Source organism: Chlorocebus sabaeus, chromosome 17, assembly GCF_047675955.1.
Source record: "Chlorocebus sabaeus isolate Y175 chromosome 17, mChlSab1.0.hap1, whole genome shotgun sequence".
Classification (NCBI taxonomy): domain Eukaryota; kingdom Metazoa; phylum Chordata; class Mammalia; order Primates; family Cercopithecidae; genus Chlorocebus; species Chlorocebus sabaeus.
In genome coordinates, this window is record NC_132920.1 from 29,984,521 (window position 1) to 30,005,194 (window position 20,674).

At 42.1% G+C, this 20,674-nt stretch overlaps 1 long non-coding RNA gene across 4 annotated transcripts in view; it reads right to left on the reverse strand.

Moving 5' to 3' along the window:
• Positions 1-526: 526 nt before the first annotated feature.
• Positions 527-20,674, reverse strand: part of LOC119626727 (uncharacterized) — a 37,178-nt gene continuing 17,030 nt past the window's right edge. For all 4 annotated transcript variants that reach the window (XR_005242871.2, XR_005242869.2, XR_005242870.2 and 1 more), the window contains exons 2-3: positions 5,689-5,804; positions 527-4,508 (exon numbers count right to left, since the gene is read on the reverse strand). This is a non-coding gene — a long non-coding RNA (uncharacterized lncRNA). The remainder of the gene's footprint in view (positions 4,509-5,688; positions 5,805-20,674) is intronic.

A 20,674-nucleotide genomic window follows, 5' to 3' on the forward strand; every position in this document is an offset into this window, starting at 1 on the left:
GGCTGGCAAGTACATAATTTTCAGGTTAGACTGGCAGGCTGGAGATCCAGGGAAGAGCTGACGCTGCAGCCTGAGGTCACAGGTAGCAGTGTTGCTGGGCTGCTGCACATTCTTTACTGTGAGATTTAGAAAAACTGTCAATTTATCATTATCCTAATATTGTCAAAAATTTAGATAGCCTATTTGCTTTTCTTTTGTTCTTATTGTTGGTGTGTTGTTATTCCTGTGAAAATCATAATTGTGCAGTGTTTTGATATCTATGAATTCAAAAACTTAATCAGAATATTAGGAACAGTAATAATAAAGTGACAAGCTTTGGATACCTTTTTGTTTCTGAATATTGTAAACATGAATCTTCTGGATCTCAGAGGGAACAAGGAAGCAATGACATTAATAATGAATCATAATCTGGAACACCTGATATTGTACAAAAAGCATAACAACTGGAAATGCCTTTGCAACTGCATAAGTTAGTTCAAGGAAACAATTAATTTGCATTTCTAAAATTTAAAAAATCCCCAATAACTTTTGACAAAACTCACAGATGGCTTTTTATTGCTAGCAATGTCAATACTGGATGCAAATCATGCTCAAAAGCTGTGTGAATAGCCAAAAGTGCTAAGCACATTCTGTCAGTGCTCATAATTCAAGGAAAACATTAGCAAAATTCAAAGAGAAAAACTTGAAAAATATTAAGAACAGCTTTGTACAATAAAGTATTTGAAAAAAGCAACACACTGGAAAAATGCCATCAGATGTTAGTATACAGTTTAGCCAAATGTGTAATTAAATACAGCATGTTACATCATTAAGTAGAAGCTTTTAAACAATTATACATGGTGCATTTTATCACAGTATAGATTAATGGTTCTGCTGGTTGCAAACCATATTCTACATAATAAGACAACTTTTGGAAAATTTATTAATCCAAGCAATAAATCATTATCAGTGAAGTGTCAACCATTTCACACAATGTATTTAAGTTTTAGTTCCTTAAATACTAAACATAAGACTTACAGGGAAATGGGTTTTTGTTGATCTGAGGAACTCAAACATACCAACCTTACTCATCAGTGCTCAAGAAAAATAGCTTTAATGTGAGATAGTTGTATGATGGTACAGATAGGGCCAGTATATGCAATGAAGAAAGTTCAGGGTTTCACCAAAATTTTAGCAAAATTTCAGGGTTTAAAAATCTAGAATATTATCACAGAAGTCACATGACTGTCTCACATTTACTCTTCCTCCTGTCCTGATCCTGCTGACTTGTCCACATGGGCAACTAGGAAGCTGGCACAACTGTACTTCTTTGTTCACTTTGGTCACCACCATTAGCTCTGCTCTTGGGCTGCCCATGTGTAGGCAGATTTCATGAAAATATCAGGTTCCCTAAGCAACATGAACTGGGAGGCTCAGAGAGGGGAGATTTCCTTAGTCACTGACTTACTGAGGGACTGACTCAAGATTCCCAGGCACTAGACAAAAGTAGTCGGGAAAGGAATCATTTCCTGATTGCCTGTTGGGGAAAAAAGAAACTATTCTTTGGATAGAACCGTCTGGATGGACTCTAACACAGTAAAGTGAAGGCAGTGCATTCTTCTTCTCAGAAGGACGGCCGATGGGGCACCACGCATCCCCACACAGGGGCTGTCCTGCGGTCCTTACAGGAGTTGCCAAGCTCCCAGAATCTCCTCCTGCTGCTATCCCCACCCTGCCTGAAAGAGGTGAGGAGGATGATGGGGAGGGAGGCAAACAGACTCGGGATAAGAGGAGTGAGTGCCCTGGTAAAACCAATTACTTAGTTAAACCTCTGGCCAAAACTCTAGGAAGGGAGGCACAAAATGGAACAGTGTTTTTTTGTTTGTTTGTTTGTTTTGCTTCTCTAGGTAAAGGTTTAACTTCAGCATGGGTAAAACTATTCTTTCCTTCTTTTTTCTCTCCCAGAGTTCTCACCACCTCCTCCCAGGCTAAACCCTTCATGTTGCAGGAGACAGAGAATCCCAGGTAAGACCTGGACTTTTTCTCCCCGCTCCCTTCCTTCCTTTTTTCACCGTGTGTGTTCAGGATAAATTATCTTGGTTTTGTTTCCGGAGGGAAAAGGGCAGAGGCCCTGACTTGAATCTCAATCACATTTCTGCACACAGTAACTGAAAAGACAGAATAGCAGAGGGGTGGGAACAATTAACACTGCTCCATGGGCTTTAGAATGGAGAAAACATAATGCCCACTCTTTTTTCTTTTACCCAAATCCAACTTCAGTTTTCTCTCCAACTCTCTAAAACCACCACCAATACTATTATCATATCATGTGTAGCTACTTGCGGGGTGGTGAAAGGCTGAGTGTGAATCATGTTCAGATAGCAGGGTGTTAAACGAAATAGTTCCTCACATCAATGCCCAAAGTCATCCTTGGTCACAATAAAAGAGAATAGAGAGAAAAAAGTATGATTATTGTATTAGATAGTGGGGTTGCAGGGTTTTTTTTTTTTTATTTTATTTTAAAAATTATTTTGTTATGATGATGTCAATTTTTTAAGAAATAAAAGAATGGAAAAAGTTGACTTGGGATTTCATAATGCAAAGAAAAAAGCAAAACAAAAAACAACAAAAAGCAAACAAAATAAAAATTTATATGTAATACCAAATTTAATCCCTTCGTAACTCTGTGAAGTGGGTCAGTACTGATGGGTCAGCTTAACTAACAGGTACTAGGAATAGATCCAATAACCAGCCATGATCGCATAGCTTGTGGAACCCAAGTTCTCTGACACTCAGCCCAGTATTCCACGTACAATGGCAACCTAAGCGAGGAGGGGGCCTCAGAGATGAGGTGGTCGACCCTTGCAATGTCGATATTCTCCAGCTTTCTCAGAGCAAGTGGCTGAATCTCTTTCATGACAGACAACTCACCACCTACCAAAGCAGCCCATTTTATTAAGTCTAATTTTTAAAAAAGATCCTTATGATGAGCACAATTCTGTGTCTCTCATACTCTATGGAAACGACCAATTTCTAACCTCTATGTCACCAAGAGTAAGTATAAATCTTCACATAATAGCCCTCCAAATATTTGAAATCTCCATAGTCGTAGCCAGGTATATTGCATCAAAATAAATGGCTATTTTCTGCAGGAGGGTTGGTCCAAATGTCCTAGCCCACCATTACTAGAAACAAGAAGTCCTCCCTATTTTTTGAATAACCATATTTATTTGCTCAAATCATACTTATTAGGGGCCTGCTATCTGCCATGCAGTGGGGATGCAGCAATACACACGTCAAATAGACATGCATTTGAAGTGTGGAAGTGGGTGCCCACCCTAGTCGGGGAGCATCTCAGGATGTCCTCCTTGAGGAGATGACATGTCAACTGAGCCCAGAGGACAACAGGAGTTGACAGGGAAGAGTATTTCCTAGAGGGAGAAGCTGGAGGCAGCTGTAGTGAGGTGCTGATGGGTTCTGGCCACCACCTGGACCACCTAGATTTGATGTTTCTCCACCCCCACTTAGTTGTGTGACCCTGGACAAGTTCCTCACCCACTGCGTGCTTTAGAACCCTCACTGTGAAACAGGAGATGTGACAGGAATGTTGTGAGGATTGTTTGAGTGAATACATATGAAGGACTTAGGACAAGCCTGGCACATTGTTAATGCTCAATCAATGTTTGCTCTCGCGACTGGAGGGAAACAAGGTAGGAGGCAGGAGCGGGCAGTGTGCAGACAGTTCCTGCTTAGCCTTTTAAGTCATTCACGGCCCAGCACTGTAACCAGAGAAGTGAGGATGAGACTTCCACTTTGAGAAAGGCCTCTCTGGCCACAGCATGTAGAGGAATGGGAGGGGATTAGAATGTGTGTGCATGGACTAGGTGGGAGGTAACTGCAGGGCCAGCATCTGTGGCACAGATTATCTCTCCTCATCCTGAACCCCTCCCTCTTCCCGTCTTAAATCCTTTTCCCGTTCCTGACCACATCCTCCACCTGTCAGAAAGTCACAGGTGTTAAGGAGGAGATTTCTGAGCACACCTTGGACAGAAGTCATGATGATGGGGCCCATGACTAGGAACCTGCTGGGAGAGGTGGCCTGCAGTGTGTCTGGAGTACACGGGGGACCCTGGGAGCATCTTCTGTGGCTGTGGCCCAGGCAGGCCTGCATCACTTGGTGCTGTACCACTATCAGATCCACCACGGGAGCCATGTGCTGTCCATTCCACAAGGAGCTCTTTCAACAGGGACACGTCAGGCCCAACTGGATTCTAGCCACCTTGGTCTCCAGTCTCCTACTCTCAAGCCCATGAGTGACAATCCAGCACAAGAAATTTGGTTCTGTGAGCAGCATCTATTGGCAGGATGACCAGCAATTCTTGTGTGTGGTTTGCAAAGATCTTACGGAGCACAAATGTCACTTAGTGCCGCAGAAGAACAAGGCCAGGTTCCACAGGTAGTCTGTCCTTTTGTTGTCTTGTCTACACCACAGAACCTTTGGTTGACTTGCCTTGTTATTGGTTTCAGTCCTATTACAAAACAACAACAACAACAAATTATTGTATTCTAAACACAGTTCCAAATGCAACAATAGTTTATCTTTTAATCCTGTATTATACAGTTTACAATTACTTGCAAATGCATAGTACCTCACTCCAAAAAACCTCAGGCATCCAGGCATCACAATTTCTCTCTCTGCATGACATAGAAACTTCCATGTCACTAGAGGATTTCACAATCCATATATAAATCCCCTGAAGACTTCTAGGTGTAAAGGAAGCATCACTGGACACAACACTGAAAATGGCAATAGGCCAGGCATGGTGGCTCATGCCTATAATCCCAGAACTTTGGGAGGCTGAGGTGGGAGGATCACCTGAGGTCAGGAGTTTGAGACTAGCCTGGCCAACATGGTGAAACCCCGTTTCTACTAAAAATACAAAAATTAGGTGTGGTGGTGCATGCCTATAGTCCCAGCTACCAGGGATGATGAGGCAGGAGAACTGCTTGAACCCTGGAGGCAGAGGTTGCAGTGAGCCAAGATCGCACCACTGCATTCCAGCCTGGGCAACAGAGTGAGACTCTGTCTCAAAAAAAAACAGGCAACAAAAGCCCTGGATAGATAGGGTTTTGGTTTTTTTTTTTTAGGTGAGCTATAACATCTGGGCAAATAAAAACACTATGTTATTCCTAGAAAAATGATATAAATCTAACTTAACCTTGTCAACATGGGGATTCATTATGTTATTCAGCAAACTAAAGGAACAGTAAGAATGTAACTGCATCTCAGGTACAACTGGAACCAGGGCTTTGAATGCAACTAAGACTCCCCACCTTTTATTTTCTCTTCTCTAGATTAGCCCAATTTTTTACACATTTCCTGTATGAACTATAACTATAGCCATTTCTAGATTAATATCTCTTGTCAGCAAAGCAAGACAGAGTTATTCTCTGGTCATGAAGAAGAGAATTCCAGAAAAGAGCTCTGAGTCAAAGGCCAAAATCCTGGCATATCTGGTGCTGTGCAGAGCTGAGAGACTGGCTGAAGAGTGTGTCAGCAGTAAGCTATCCTAGGCATAGGGCCTGACCTAGAAATCAAAAACCCTAATGTAGCAGTATTGCATCATCTGTAGCCTAGATTATGCTGCAATGATATACAACTCCCATATCTCACTGATATAAACCAAAAAGGTTTTTTTTTCATGCTACCTGTTCATCAGGAGTTGCTGAGGGGGTCACTTGGAGTCACTTGGAGATCCAGGCTTGCCAAGCAGCCACTGTTTTCAACACCAGCTATTGCCCTGCTAGTGGGCAAAGAGGGAGCTCTGGAAGAATATAAATCAGCAATTAAATTCCCAGTCCAGAAGAAATACACATCACCCCTGCTAATACCTCATTACAGGGCACAGATGATGACAATAATGACCTCTCAGGCTTAAGGACCCTTCAACTCTGAGAGAGGATATCTAGTGGTCACTCAGTTACTATCCTGTCTTTCCCTCAGGTGGAAGTGGGTGTGGTTTCCAACACCCCTAGCTATGTCCCCTGTCTGTGACAAAATCTTTGTAATCAAAAGTTTGAAGTATTTTGGAGTTCACAAGGGTATTTGTTTGCTGTTAAGACTCTTGCTCTCACTTCTACCTGACAAGAGAGAATTTGTATAGACTATTAGACATGTGACTATTTTTTTAAAGCACTAGGTATTTGGGGCAGGTCAACATGTTTCCCTATCAGAAATCACTCATAGATATGTTCTTTGAGGTCATGAATTCTATGAAATAAAAATAAAGAAGTTATTGAGCCTCTCTTGGATGCCAGCACCATGCTCAGTACTTTCCTTTTTTTCAGTATACTCACATTACTGATTATCCTTCATTTTAGTTATCATCAAAGCAAGAGTTGAAGGAATGTCCTTGGTTTAAGGCTACACCCTAGGAGGCAGAGTCAGAATTTAAATCCAGCTTTCTTTCATTTGAAAGACTGTGCTCTGTGCTGGACCACACTGTACAGTTTTTAAAGTGATCTAACAATGAGAGCATCCATCAGTGAACTTTGAGTTTACCAAACAGGAAATTGCTTTTAATGGGTTCATCTAATGGCAGGGCTAGCTCAAGGCGAAATTTTTTGCCTCCTCTCCCTCTTTTTCATTCCATACGATTCTGCTCTATCATCCAGGCTGGACTGCAGTGGCATGGTCACAGCTCACTGCAGCCTCAAACCCCTGGCTCAAGTGATCCTCCCTCCTCATCTTCCCGGGTACCTGGGACTATGGGCACATGCCAACACACCTGCTGTTTAAAATTTTTTGTAAGGATGGGGTCTATGTTCCCTAAGGTGGTCTCAAACTCCTGGCCTCAAGCAATCCTCCTGCCTCAATCTTCTGAAGTGCTGGGATTATAGGTATGAGCCACCATGCCCAGTCCCCTTCTCCCTCATTAAAAATATATTTTTAAATTTTTTTTCACTATTCAACTTCTATTTTAGGTTCAAGGGGTAGATGTGTAGGTTTGTTATATAGGTAAACTACAATGCCATGGGGGTTTTGTATACAGATAATTTTGTCGCCCAGGTCATCAGCATAATACCCAAAAGGTAGTTTTTCAGTCTTTACCCTCCTTTCGCCCTCCACCCTCAGGTAGGTCCTGGTGTCTGTTGCTCCCTTATGTCCATGTGTACTCAATGTTTAGCTCCCATTTAAAAGTGACAACATACAGTATTTGGTTTTCTGTTCCTGCATCGTCTTAAGATAATGGCCTCCAGCTCCATCCATGTTGCTGCAAAGGACATTATCTCATTCTTTATAGTTGTGTAGTATTCTATTCCATGGTGTATACACACATTTTCTTTCTTTTTTTCTTTTTTTTTTTTTTTTTTTGAGACGGAGTCTCACCCTGTCTCCCAGGCTGGAGTGCAATGGCATGATTTTGGCTAACTGCAACCTCTGCTTCCTAGGTTCAAACGATTATCTTGCCTTGAGTAGCTGGGATTATAGGCGCCCGTCACCATGCCCAGCTAATTTTTGTATTTTTAGTAGAGACAAGGTTTCACCATGTTGGCCAGGCTGGTCTCAAACTCCTGACCTCGCCGAACTCCACCCGCCTCGGTCTCTCGAAGTGCTAGGATTACAGGCGTGAGCCACCACCCTGGGCTTCTAGGTTGATTCCATATCTTTGCCATTGTGAATAGTGCCACAGTAAATGTATATGTGCATGTGTCTTTATGTAGAACTATTTATATTCCTTTGGGTATAGTAAAGGGATTGCTGGGTTAAACGGTAGTTTTAAGTTATCTGAGAAATTTCCAGACTGCTTTCCACAATGGCTGAACTAATTTACATTCCTGTTTGCAGTGTATAAGCATTCTCTTTTCTCCACAACCTCACCAGCATCAGTTAGTTTTTGACTTTTTTAATAATAGCCTTTCTGACTGGTGTGAGATGGTATCTCATTGTGGTTTTGGTTTGCATTCCCCTAATTAGTGATATTAAGCATTTTTTTTCTTATGTTTCTTTTGAAAAGTGTTCATGTCCTTTGCCCATTTTTTAATGGAGTTCCTTTTTGCTTACTAAGTTCCTTATAGATTCTGGTTATTAAACCTTTGTCAGATGCACAGTTTGCAGATTATTTTCTCTCATTCTGTAGGCTGTTTACTCTGTTGACAGTTTCATTTTCTGTGCAGAAGCTCTTTAGTTTAATTAAGGCTTACTTGGCAATTTTTGGTTTTGTTGCAGTTGCTTTTGGAGTCTTCATCATGAAGTCTTTGCCAGGGCTGATGTTCAAAATGGTACTTGCTAGGTTTTCTTCTAGTATTTTCATAGTTTTAGGTTTTACATTTAAGCCTTTAATCCACTTTGAGTTGATTTTTATATATGGTGAAAGATAGGGGTTCAGTTTCATTCTTCTGCCTATGGCTATCCAATTATCCCAGCACCATTTATTGAATAGGGAGTTCTTTCCCCATTGCTTGTTATTGTCAATTTTGTTGAACATCAGATGGTTTTAGGTATGTGGCTTTACTTCTGAGTTCTCTAACCTGTTCCATTAGTCTATGTGTCCGTTTCTGTACCAGTGCCATGCTGTCTTGCTTACTGTAACCTTATAATTTGAAGACAGGTAGTGTGATGCCTCCAGCTTTGTTCTTTTTGCTTAGGATTGCTTTGGCTATTTGAGCTCCTTCTTGGTTCCATATGAATTTTTGAATGTTTTTTTCCTGTGAAAAATGTCATTAGCAGTTTGAAAAGAGTAACACTGAATGTGTAAATTGCTTTGACCAGTATGGCGGTTTTAACGATATTAATTCTTCCTATCCAGAAGCATGGAATATTTTTTCCATTTGTTTGTGTAATCTGATTTCTTTGTGCAGTGTCTTATAAAATTCTCATTGTAGAGATCGTTCACCTCTTTGGTTAGCCGTATTCCTAGGTATTTTATTCTTCTTGAGGCTACTGTGAATGAAACTGCATTCTTCACATGGTTCTCTGTTTAGATGTTACTGGTGTATAGAAATGCTACAGATTTTTGTAAACTGATTTTGTATCCTGAAACTCTGCTGACGTTCTTTTTCAGATCTAGAAGCCCTCGGGAAGAGACCATGGAGTTTTCTAGGTATAGAAACATTATCTGTGAAGAGAGATAATTTGACTTCCTCCCCTCCTATCTGGATGCCTTTTCTTTCTTTCTCTCACCTGACTGCTCCGAATAGAACTTCCAGTACTATGTTGAATAGGAGTAGTGAGACTGGGCATCCTTGTCTTGTTCCAGTTCCTAAATAGAATGCTTCTAGCTTTTGCCAATTCAATATTATATTGGCTTTGGGTTTGTCAGAGATGGCTCTTATTATTTTGAGGACTGTAACTTCAAACCTAGTTTGTTGAGGGTTTTTAACATGAATGAATGTTGAATTTTACCAAAAGCTTTTTCTGCATCTACATGTGGTTTTTGTTTTTAGTTCTCTTTATGTGATGAATCACATTTATTGATTTGGGTAGGTTGAGCAACTCTGCATTCCAGGGATAAAGCCTACTTGATCATGATGGATTAGCTTTTTGGTGTGCTGCTGGATTTCATTTGGTAGTATTTTGTTGAGGATTTTTGCACATATGTTCATCAGGGTTATTGGTCTGAAGTTCTTTTCTTCTGTTGTGTCTCTGCCAGGTTCTGGTATCGGAATGATGCTGGCCTCATAGACTGAGTTAGGGAGGCGTCCCTCTTTCTCCATTTTTTTGGAATAGTTTCAGTAGGAATGATACCAGCTCCTCTTTACATGTCTGGTAGAATTTGGCTCTGAATCCATCTGGTCCAGGACTTTTTCTGGTTAGTAGGCTTTTTATTACTGACTCAATTTTTGGACCTTGTTATTGGTCTGTTCGGGGTTTCAATTTCTGGTTCAATCTTGGGAGGTTGTATGTTCCCAGGAATTTATCCATTCTTCTGGGTTTTCTAGTTTGTGTGCATAGAGGTGTTCATAATAGTCTCCAAGCGTTTTTTTGTATTTTTGTGTGGTCAGTGACAACGTCCCCTTTGTCATTCCTGATTGTGTTTATTTGGATCTTCTCCCTCCTCTGTTTATTAGTCTAGTTAGTGGCCTATCAACTTTATTTATTCTTTCAAAGAACCAACTTTTGCTTTCTTTGATCTTTTGTATGGTTTTTCTCATCTCCATTTTGTTCAGTTCAGCTCTGATTTTGGGTATTCTCTTCTGCTGGCTTTGGGGTTGGTTTGCTCTTGTTTACTTAGTTCCTCTACATGTGATGTTAGGTTGAGATCTATCTTTTTGATGTGGGCATTTAGCACTATTGTTTTCCCTTAACACTGCTTTAGCTGTGTCCCAAAGATTCTGGTATGTTTTTATCTTTGTTTTCATTAGTTGTTAACAATTACTTGATTTCTGCCTTAATTTCTCTTTGTTTACCCAAAAGTCATTCAGGAGTAGATTAATTTCCATTATATGGTTTTGAGATATCTTCTTGGTGTTTATTTTTATGGCACTGTGACTTTTATGGCACTGTGACCCAGGAGTGTGGTTGGTATTTCAGGTTTTGTTTTTGTTTTTTGAGATGAGTCTCACTCTGTCAACCAGACTGGAGTGCAATGGCATGATCTCAGCTCATTGCAACCTCCTCCTCCCAGGTTCAAGTAATTCTCGTGACTCAGCCTCCCGAGTAGCTGGGATTACAGGCACATGCCACCATGCTTGGCTAAGTTTTATATTTTTCAGTAGAGATGGGTTTTCACCATGTTGGCCAGGCTGGTCTCGAACTCTTGACCTCAAGTGATTTGCCCACCTCAGCCTTCCAAAGTGTTGGGATTACACGTGTGAGCCACCACACCCGGCTGGTATTTCAGGTTTCTTGAATTTGTTGAGAATTGCCTTCTGGCCAAGAAAGCAATTGTGGTCAGTTTTAAGAGTATGTACCACCATGAGCAGCTGAGAAGAATGTATATTCTGTTTTTGTTGGATACAGAGTGCTGTTTCTGGTTTTCCATTTGCTTGATAGATAGATCTTTCTCCATCCCCTTACTTTGAGGCTATTGGTGTCTCTGCACATGAGATGGGTCTCTTGAAGACATACAGTTGGGTCTTGCTGCTTTGTCCGACTTGCCACTCTCTGCCTATTAATTGAGGCATTTAGCTCATTTACATTCAAGGTTAATACTGATAGGTGCAGATGTGATCCTATCATCATGTTGTTAGTTGGCTGCTACGTAGACTTCATTGTTCATTTGCCTTATAGTGTCAGTGGTCTATGTACTCAAGTGTATTTTTATGATGGCCAGTATTGGTCTGTACATCTCAGGGTGGCTTAAAGCACTAGGAGAAAGCATGCAGAACAGCCCAAGGTGAAGCTCATTTGGCAGCTGAGAGTGAGTTCACACCTTGTACTCTAAAATGAGGAGGTGCTCTTTTCTTCCCACTCTAATTAAAGAAGACTGAGAAACCCTTCAGCACTTCACCGCCCCCTCCCCCCCACCCCCACCCCAGCTACCGCCACCAACTTTGTGGTAGGTTCCTGGCACTTGAGCTCTCCACAGGCCCAGGATAAAACAGCTTTCTTGAGGTCCTAAGGATACCTGATAATCATTCTCAGAGTTAATGGAATCTTCTGTATTTTCTGTGGATTTTGATTATCAACTTTTTTTTCTAACTTCTATGAGATTAGAGAATTGAAAGGCTGTCATATCACTGGAACTCAGCCAAAATGTGTCTTCTCCAATATTGTCCAACTAGAAGATGTGGGAATCCCACCTGATATAAGAACTAAGAAATATGACTACAAACAAACTAAAGGGAAAATAAGAGAAGAACTTAAAGGAGAATATTTGGGAGTTTTAGGGAAGTCATAACTGTATTGAGCTAATGTCATCCATATGTCCAAGGGAAAGTGAACCTAAATTTACAGGGCAACTTCTGTGGGCCAGGTTCCTTCACACATAATTTCAAGTCATGCTAAAATGAATGCATCCAAGGAAAATTTTATCATACACAACTTATGATAAGGAAACTTATGCTTAGGAAGATTAATTAGGAGGTTAAGGTCACCAAGCCTCTAGACTGTTTAGCCAGGACCCAACCCAGGTCTGGCTTCTGTTTGGTTTTGGAGTATGTGTTATCCCCACTCCATCATGCTGCCTCTCCAACCTGCAGCCCAGTGCCCAGGGAACAGGGGTCAGGCCAAGATCAGAACAGGCACTAGCACCAATAGGCCTGGCAAGGTGGGAAGTACAGGGAAGGGGTGACTCCAGCTTACTCTTCTCTCCCTCCCAGAGGGACCATCAGGGCCATTGGCATTGTGGGTGATAGAAGTTGTAAATAGGAGGTAAGGGACAGGGATGAGATCATCTCCATATGAGTATGTGATATGAGTGGCAGGCCAGAAGTTAACAGCCGCATCCAGGGAGCCAAGGATACAGTTCCCAGTAATGGGGCTTGTGTTCTGCTCTCAAGGCTGATGCAAGAAGATGGAAGTTGTACTCTCTGTTTCTTTACTTCAATAGAAAGTAAGCTAAAAAGAGAAACTGGGAGACAGAGGTTTACAGAAGGAAATTTATAATGGGGTCATATCAAGATAATTCAAGAGGGAAAATAAGACAAGGTGACTCCTTCCCCAAATTGGTGACACAACACTAATCACTGTCCCCACAGAGTGGCTGGGCCTGCCCCCAACTACAGGAGCTCAGCTGTCTCTACCCTCTGGGCGTAGACAGGAGGCAGTGGTCATGCTGCTGCAGCCTAATGATTTGAGATTAGAATTGCCCACTGCCCCGCTGCAGGGTGTGTGCTCAGCACACTTTGACAGCTTCATTCTCTCTTCAGTCTTGAGAAAAAAATAACACTAAATAAGGAAGGTGAAGCTACAGAAAGTCCTGACTGTCAGAAAATGTTAAGATATCAGGGCAAGGAAAGACTTTAGAAATCATTCCAAATTTCATAATAGGGGTAAATCAATTGTAAGGGCCATTAAGGTTGTCAAGTGGCAGAACATGGATGCAAACCTAGGGCCCTTCACTCCTCCTCCAGTGCACTTTCCACCATGCCAGGAGGAAGGGTAAAGAGTAAAGGTGCCAGGGGAAGGGCTGAGGCTTGTCTCCTTCCACTTCTTTTCCTCACTGAAAATGTAGGATACAAATGGAGCCAAAAATTTAGGTCACTGAAAGCTACGGGTCTGCTTCAGATGGATCTATTCTTTTTCCTGGGCTCAGTGAAGTTATTTGGCCATAAAGCCCTAAGCCATGTATAATCATAACATTTTAAGAAATAGGAGCCAGGTATTAGAAGGTTCCGTTTTCTCTAAAAATAGTTCAAAGTATCTCAATGAAGTTTAGGTATCAAAAAAATAAAAATACCCCAACTTTTAAGAGCATTATGAGTAGTAAAATAAATACTTATAGCAATGGGGGTTTCAGGACAATTAACCTCTTGAACATAAGTAGATATGCTCAAGAAGGCTATCCCAAGGACAGGGCTGCATGCACAAAGATAAGAGACCAAGTTAAGTTCCAGTCAAAACAGACAGCCCTATTTCCTTCCTAGTAGCATCTGTACAGCATAGTGAATGAAGTCATGAAAAGATCCTCAAAGATCTGTGTTAGAGCAACTGTGGTTAAAATAGGAGAGTAGGAAAAGTGAGATTCTCCCGTTAAGTTACTAATAATTCAGACTTAAGACTTTTTAGAAAGACGATCATCTTTTATTTCTTTCAGGAGCCATGGCTGTAGACCTGGAGAGAGGCCAAAAAACACCTAGGCTTTTTTCAAAGGTTGGGGTATCCACATCAGTCAGCAGTGGCTTCTGCAGCAGCAGCCACAGAAAGTCAGTAATGGAAAGAGATGTACAGAAAGTCCTCTCTCCTCACCCAGAGAAGGAAGAAAACAGCAAAAAAATAAAGTCAACCCCACAATCAAGGTAGAGCTGCTTTAAAATCTGAGGTAGCCAATGACCAACACAAACCACCTTGCCCTTCTGAGACTTAGCTCTCCTGTAAAGGAGAAACCACACTGACCCTGGATCAAAATCCCCAGACAGTAGAAGTGACCTTGGATTTCAAGAAGGAGCAAATTACCTCTGCTAATGCAGATAAAGAGGCCACCATTTTTGGTTTTCAGAATTTCACAGCGAAAATAGTCCCATTCTTTGGCCTCTATTAGCCAGAGGCCCAGATGACCCTGTGTCCCTGAGATTGGACATGGCTTTCCCATGGCCTCTTATGAGAACCTGCCCAGAAATAAGTGTTTTGTTGTTGTTGTTGTTGTTGTTTGTTTGTTTTTTAGACAGAGTTTCACTCTTGCTGCCCAGGCTGGAGTGCAATGATGCAATCTCGGCTCACTGCAACTTCCACCTCCTGGGTTCAAGTGATTCTGTCTTAGCCTCCTGAGTAGCTGGAATTATAGGTGCCCACCACCACGCCCAGCTAATTTTGTATTTTTAGTAGAGACGGGGGTTTCACCATGTTGGCCAGCCTGGTCTTGAACTCCTGACCTTAGGTGATCTGTCCACCTTGGCCTCCCAAAGTGCTGGGATTTCAGGCATGGGCCACTGTGCCTGGCTGCAGTAAGTTTTTAATTACCAGAGTCAGTGGTTCCTATCATTGATTGAGCTTACTGATTGGACAATAAGAGGGTCATATGTGGCTGTCTCCAGCCATCACATTAAGGTGACACTTGAGTATGACATGAGGTCTGCATTCTCTACAATCAACTGGATTTGTCCCACTGCTTCCCAGCAAGAGCAGAAGCATGCTTGTGCCAGTTCCTAAACACCATCATTTCATTTTCAGCCCACATCCCTCCCCTGCTCAGATTTCCCACCATCTAAAGCAGCAATCCTCAAATGCTAGTGTGCACAAGGATCTAAGGCACTTGCTGAAAATGTAGATTCCTGCACCAACCCCAGAGAACCAGAAGCAACCCCTCTAGGGTAGAGCTTGAGAATTTGCTTTGAAAAAAGATCTTACATGTTTTTGGATAACACTTAAAGATGGTCCTAGAACAGTGCTTCTGGAAATTTTAATATGTAAGCAAATTAAGAGCAGCTTGTTAAAATGCAGACCTTTAAAAACTTTGTGCGGGCTTGAAATTCTGCACTCATATGTTCTCCCAGAGAAGCTGAAGCTGCTGGTTCTTTTGGCCACACTTTGAGTCACCAAAACCCAAAGGATTTCCAGCCTGTATCTGGGTCTAAGAGAGCAAAAATGTCACAAACACACATAGTTTTAACCTTCCCTGATTATCTGTGGACTAGAATCTCCTCCCTTACCTCCAGTCAGACAGGTCCCCATGGATGAGGGGGTACTGCTCTGCCTTGTGTGTCCTCAGTTTCCCTCTATGGAACTCTGTTCTGATCTCAAGCTCCCACTAGACCTGCTATTAGAAGTGCTGAATACTGATTTTCTGTGAGTATAAAGTAGTTAAGAGAAAAAAGAAACATATGTGAGGCTGTAGAGTTTCCATCTGTAGACATCAAGAAATGAGTATGAACTGTTAGGCATTCCCCAAGATTGTTGTTCAAAGATCCTCCCAAGTTTGAGACCTCAGATTCTTTCAGGTGATATTCATATCATTTACTCTTTTTTTGTTTTTTGTTTTCTTTTAACTTAGAAAGTGAATTACAGCAAGCTTTCTCCTGAAAGAACTGCAAAGATGAACCATGACCTCTTTCTATATTCATAATTTTTGTCTTAGGGTTAAAAAGACTCCTCCAAGGACAGAAAATTGTACCTAATGATACAGCCTACGGCGCATGCTGTTCCTTTTGTCTACAGTACCTTCTACCTCTGGCTCACATGCATTCTGGTCACTGATGCACCTCCAGTTCTCACAGCTTAGTAAATTACGGTGTAGTGATCACGTCTATGTCCCTACTTCCCCAATCAAATTCTCTGAGCTATGCCAGGGTGAGGATCTGGCCCTTTTCATCTTGTAATTCCCAAAAGTCTGTGGTGGAGTGCAGAGATGACCACTAAATGAAGGAATCACTTGTACTGGTTGAAACAATATTAATAAATACCTTAGGCTCTGTGGTGAACACAGATCAGTAAATAAATGTTGGGCAATCTTCCAGACTCTCAGTGACCCACAGGATATTTGTTCCCCCATAGGGAGCACAGCTAGAGGTCCTTTACCTACCCTGCAGAGACACTGATTTGCATGGGGAGGCCTGGTGCAAGGCCTCTGCTGGGTATGAGAAGCAGTACATGCCTTTGAAGAAGCAGTACACGCCTTTGTGTGCTGTTCAGAACTTGGAGCTGGTTGGGGGCCTCCAATGCCCTGTGCTGACAAGCTGGCCTGGGGCTTCTCCTCGCTAGGGTCTTCTCTCAGTGTCTCAAGGTGTGCACATCTCTTTCTGGGCACACAGACAATGCGCTAGACAAGCGTCTCTCTCCTCTAAGGCTTGTCACCAAGCATTCCTTCCAGGGGGTGGGGTTTGGGAATTCCCACTTAATATAGCCCACCTTCTGTCATTTGGTATTTTCTAACACTGGAGTGGTGGTTCCCAATCTCTTCACCATCAAGGAGGCTTAATTTCTACCCTATTTTAATACGGTTTTAACTACCAAACAGAATCCTCTAAGTGATCATTTGTTTTCTTATACTGTTCATCAGACAGATGTAAAGAAATAAGTGAGATATTGAGATCCTAGTCTGGGCTAGCTGAGTTACGAGGGCTGCTAAAACTCTAGTAATAGGAACAGCTGTCTGCCTTCCATTCTCCTGCTATGGCAGACACTTATTTCCTTTAGAATCAGACCCCCGAGATACACGATTCATAACCTTATGGCTAGAAATAAGAGGACATGATCATTCTACAGGTCCCTTGCTCCCTTGAATTACCTCTCCTGGGCCCATTAAGAACAGGCACATGAAGAAAGAAATCCAGGGTTGAGCCACAATCACACAAAAATCTGTCCACAGATAACACCTCAAGGAGGTAGGGCCTGCCCACCTGAGTCACTGTTGTCAACATAATGCAACCTAACCATCCTGTTTTGCATTTAGCTATTCAAGACTTTTGTAACCAGTCCCTGTGGTATGGGTTCTGTTTTCCCAATTGTACCCTGACTGAATCACTGGGTATCATGTCAGAGACGTGGGACCTACTTAACCTCTTTTCCCTGGTGTCCTGGAGCCCAGGGGCTCCTATGTGGTGATGGGTGCCAGATACCTTTCCTCAACTAGGAAATAGGGGTCCAAATTTCCATAATATGTATAGATTGATTTCTTTAAAACTTATTTGTTGTCAAAATACAAATACCCTGGGCTTAGGAAGAAATTAATACTTACCAAGACTATGTCAAATAAAAACAACTACCACTAACTGAAACTGCTTAGTTATCAGATATATTATACATATTACTCTATGTAATCCTCCCAACAAAATGATATCAGCTAAGAGATGAGAAACTGGTGCCCACACCAGTGAAGCCCCATGGCATAAGTCACACAGGCAGGAAATGGTAAAGCAAAAATCCACACCTAGGTCTTCCTGGGCTTTGCCACAATGCACACTGGCTTCTTCACTGTGGATATTGCCTGACAGAATGAGTCTCAAGTAATTACAAGGATTCATCAGAAGGGAAAAGCTGACATGACCAGAACTAGAACACAGCCCAGGGAATGCAAATCTGGGTAGATCATGGTACTCGAAGCCCAAAGATCATTTGAAAGAGGTCAAAAAAAAAAAAAAAAAAAAAGGAGCAAAACGCACAAGTGAAATGGAGGTAAAACTTAACTATAGCTTAATTTTTACTTCAAAGACTGCTCAGCTCATTTTGGGAATGTGAGGGGAATTAAGAAGATTCTGGATAGGTTTGTAGAAGAGGCAAGGTGTGTGTGGTATATGTGGGGACAAGGGGAGCAATTATATCCTAGACCATATCCAGTAATTTTCTGGGACGAAAGAGAGCAAATGTAGACGTGAGGAAGTAGTAGCTTGAGTGGTGTCAGGTGCCATAAAGGAGACCAAGGGAAAAACCTCTGATGACCATGGGGATAGTGTAAATTGAGTAGTAAAAGAAAGGAGGACTACAGAAGTTCAAGAATGATGAGAATTGAGGAAATGAAGACAAACACAGACAACTTCACTGCAGCAAAAGAGAAGATGGTGTTACACAGGTAAACAGGATCAAGAAATGGCTTCTTTTTTTTTTTTTTTAATTCGGAGTCTCGCTCTGTCGCCAGGCTGGAGTGCAGTGGCGTGATCTCAGTTCATTGCAACCCCCGACTCCCTGGTTCAAGTCTCCTGCCTCAGCCTCCGGAGTAGCTGGGATTACAGGCACGCGCCACCATGCCTGGCTAATTTTTGTATTTTTAGTAGTGATAGGGTTTTGTCATGTTGGTTAGCATGGTCTTGATCTCCTGACCTCATGATCTGCCCGCCTCAGCCTCCCAAAGTGCTGGGATTACAGGCGTAAGCTACCACACCCGGCCTGGCTTTTTTTTTTTTTTTTTTTTTTTTTTTTAATGGAGTCTAGCTCTATTGCTTAGGCTGGAGTGCAGCAGTGCAATCTCAGCTCACTGCAATCTCTGCCTCTCAGGTTCAAGCAAGTCTCCTGCCTCAGCCTCCTGAGTAGCTGGGACTACTGGCATACACCACCGCACCAGCTAATTTTTGTATTTTTAGTAGAGATGGGGGTTTTGCCAATTGGCCAGGCTGGTATCAAACTCCTGACCTCAGGTGATCCACCCGCCTTGGCTTCCCAAAGTGCTGGGATTACAGACATCAGCCATCGTGCCTGGCCAAGAAATGACTTTTAAAAATGCTGATTTGAAAGCAAAAGAGAAGGAAATGGAGAGAGATTTATGATTTTAAGAAAAAAGAGGAATATGAAAATATCCAACTTTAAAAGAGTTATGATCAAAACTATAGTTGGTGTGGAATAGGCTGTTTTCCTAGAGAAATATTTTGGAATCATTTGTCTGTCTTCCCAGATATGGGCTCAGCTTCCTATAACAAGAGATCATGTTGGTCTTGATTACCCTATATCCATGGGAACTAGCACAATGTCTAACACAGAACCTTAATAAAACTTGTTTCTTAGGAACTCTTTCAATATTTGGAAAGTGAACTCTTAATGGGTATCTTCAATGCTCCACGCCCTTCCTCTATTGCAGAGATATAGGGTAATTTCCATGAGGAGTTTGTAAAGTTCTGGGTTTCTGAAGAAGGTGCTGTCTCAGGTCAACAAAACAGAAGGATCAACTTTGCTCTTTTCACCAGCCAAAGGGCAGATTCTAGAAAGATGGTTTTAAACCTTCTCTTTCTGCATTTGTAAGTGCGCAAAGATCCCATACCTTTATTTCTCTAGAACTGGTTTTTCTTCCTCACAAGTCTCTAATCTATAACCTTAGTCCAGTCCAATGGACAAGACCATGAGGAACCTCAAACGCCTTTCCAAAGAGATTTAGATTTTACTCAAAAGGTGAAGGGGAATCATTAAAGATGAGTAGGGGAATACTACAGTCAGAGTTTTTTGTTAGAATATCACTGAGGAGGCCAAAGACTGGCAGTGTGACAAGGGAGTGAGACCAAATGCTCAGATAAAGGTAGGGAGGCAATTGTTATAGTCCAGAACTGAAACAGGACAGTGGAAGTGGAAATGCAGGGAGGGGACAACAAAGACATGTTTAGAGATATCAGAAATTGACAATTAAAATAGGCATACAGGAAGGGAAAACATATCTCATTCATTAACAAAGCACTGGCATACTGGATACCAACAGCAAATAGCAAAGAAATTGCTGTGTGTGTGTGTGTGTTTTTCTTAAGGGAAAAAAATGAGGATAAAGGGAAAAGAAAGTGATGTTACTAGCCCTCCATGTAATCTCCAAATATCTCTTCCCAGTAGTTCCATAACTGAAGGGTCAGGATCTCCATTCACGGATCTTTCTGTGGTGCTCTAAAGGGGCAGACTGAGGACTTTAAGGGCTATCACTTTCAGGTGGCTTTCTAAGCACGAGAATTCGTGGGATGAGGAGGACATGGTTATTCTTTACAGATTTACTGAAGTGAATCTGGGGGCTGATTGATGACAACACCGTGTTGATCACAGAGATAACAAAGGGGCTGAGTGTAAGATAATGGAGTTCCTGAAACCCCTATGATGAATATGTCCACCCTTCCTTTTCATCAACTGCTGGTCCCTATCTTATCCTTCTCCTATCCCAACACCATTATTCCTAAATCTTAGCTCAGGCTTGCCAGCACCTCTAGGAGTAAATCACAAGACTGAGACCAGAGCAACAAGCAAAGCAGAGATAAATGACTCAATAAGACAGCCACAGGAGGCAGGGCAAGGTGGCTCACGCTTGTAATCCCAGCACTTTGGGAGGCCGAGGCAGGCAGATCACGTGGTCAAGAGATTGAAACCATCCTGGCCAACATGGTGAAACCCTAGCTCTACTAAAAATACTAAAATTAGCTGGGCATGGTGGCATGTGCCTGTAGTCCCAGTTACTGGGAGGCAGAGGCAGGAGAATCACTTGAACCTAGGACGTGGAGGATGCAGTGAGCTGAGATCATGCCACTGCACTATAGCCTGGTGACAGAGTAAGACTCCGTCTGAAAAAAAAAAAAAAAGCCAAAGGAAAGGGACTAGAAGAGAGAGAAATACAAAAGAATAGAAAATCTGGGCCAGGTGTGGTGGCTCATGCCTGTAATCCTAGCACTTTGGGAGGCTGAGGCAGACAGATTGCCTGAACTC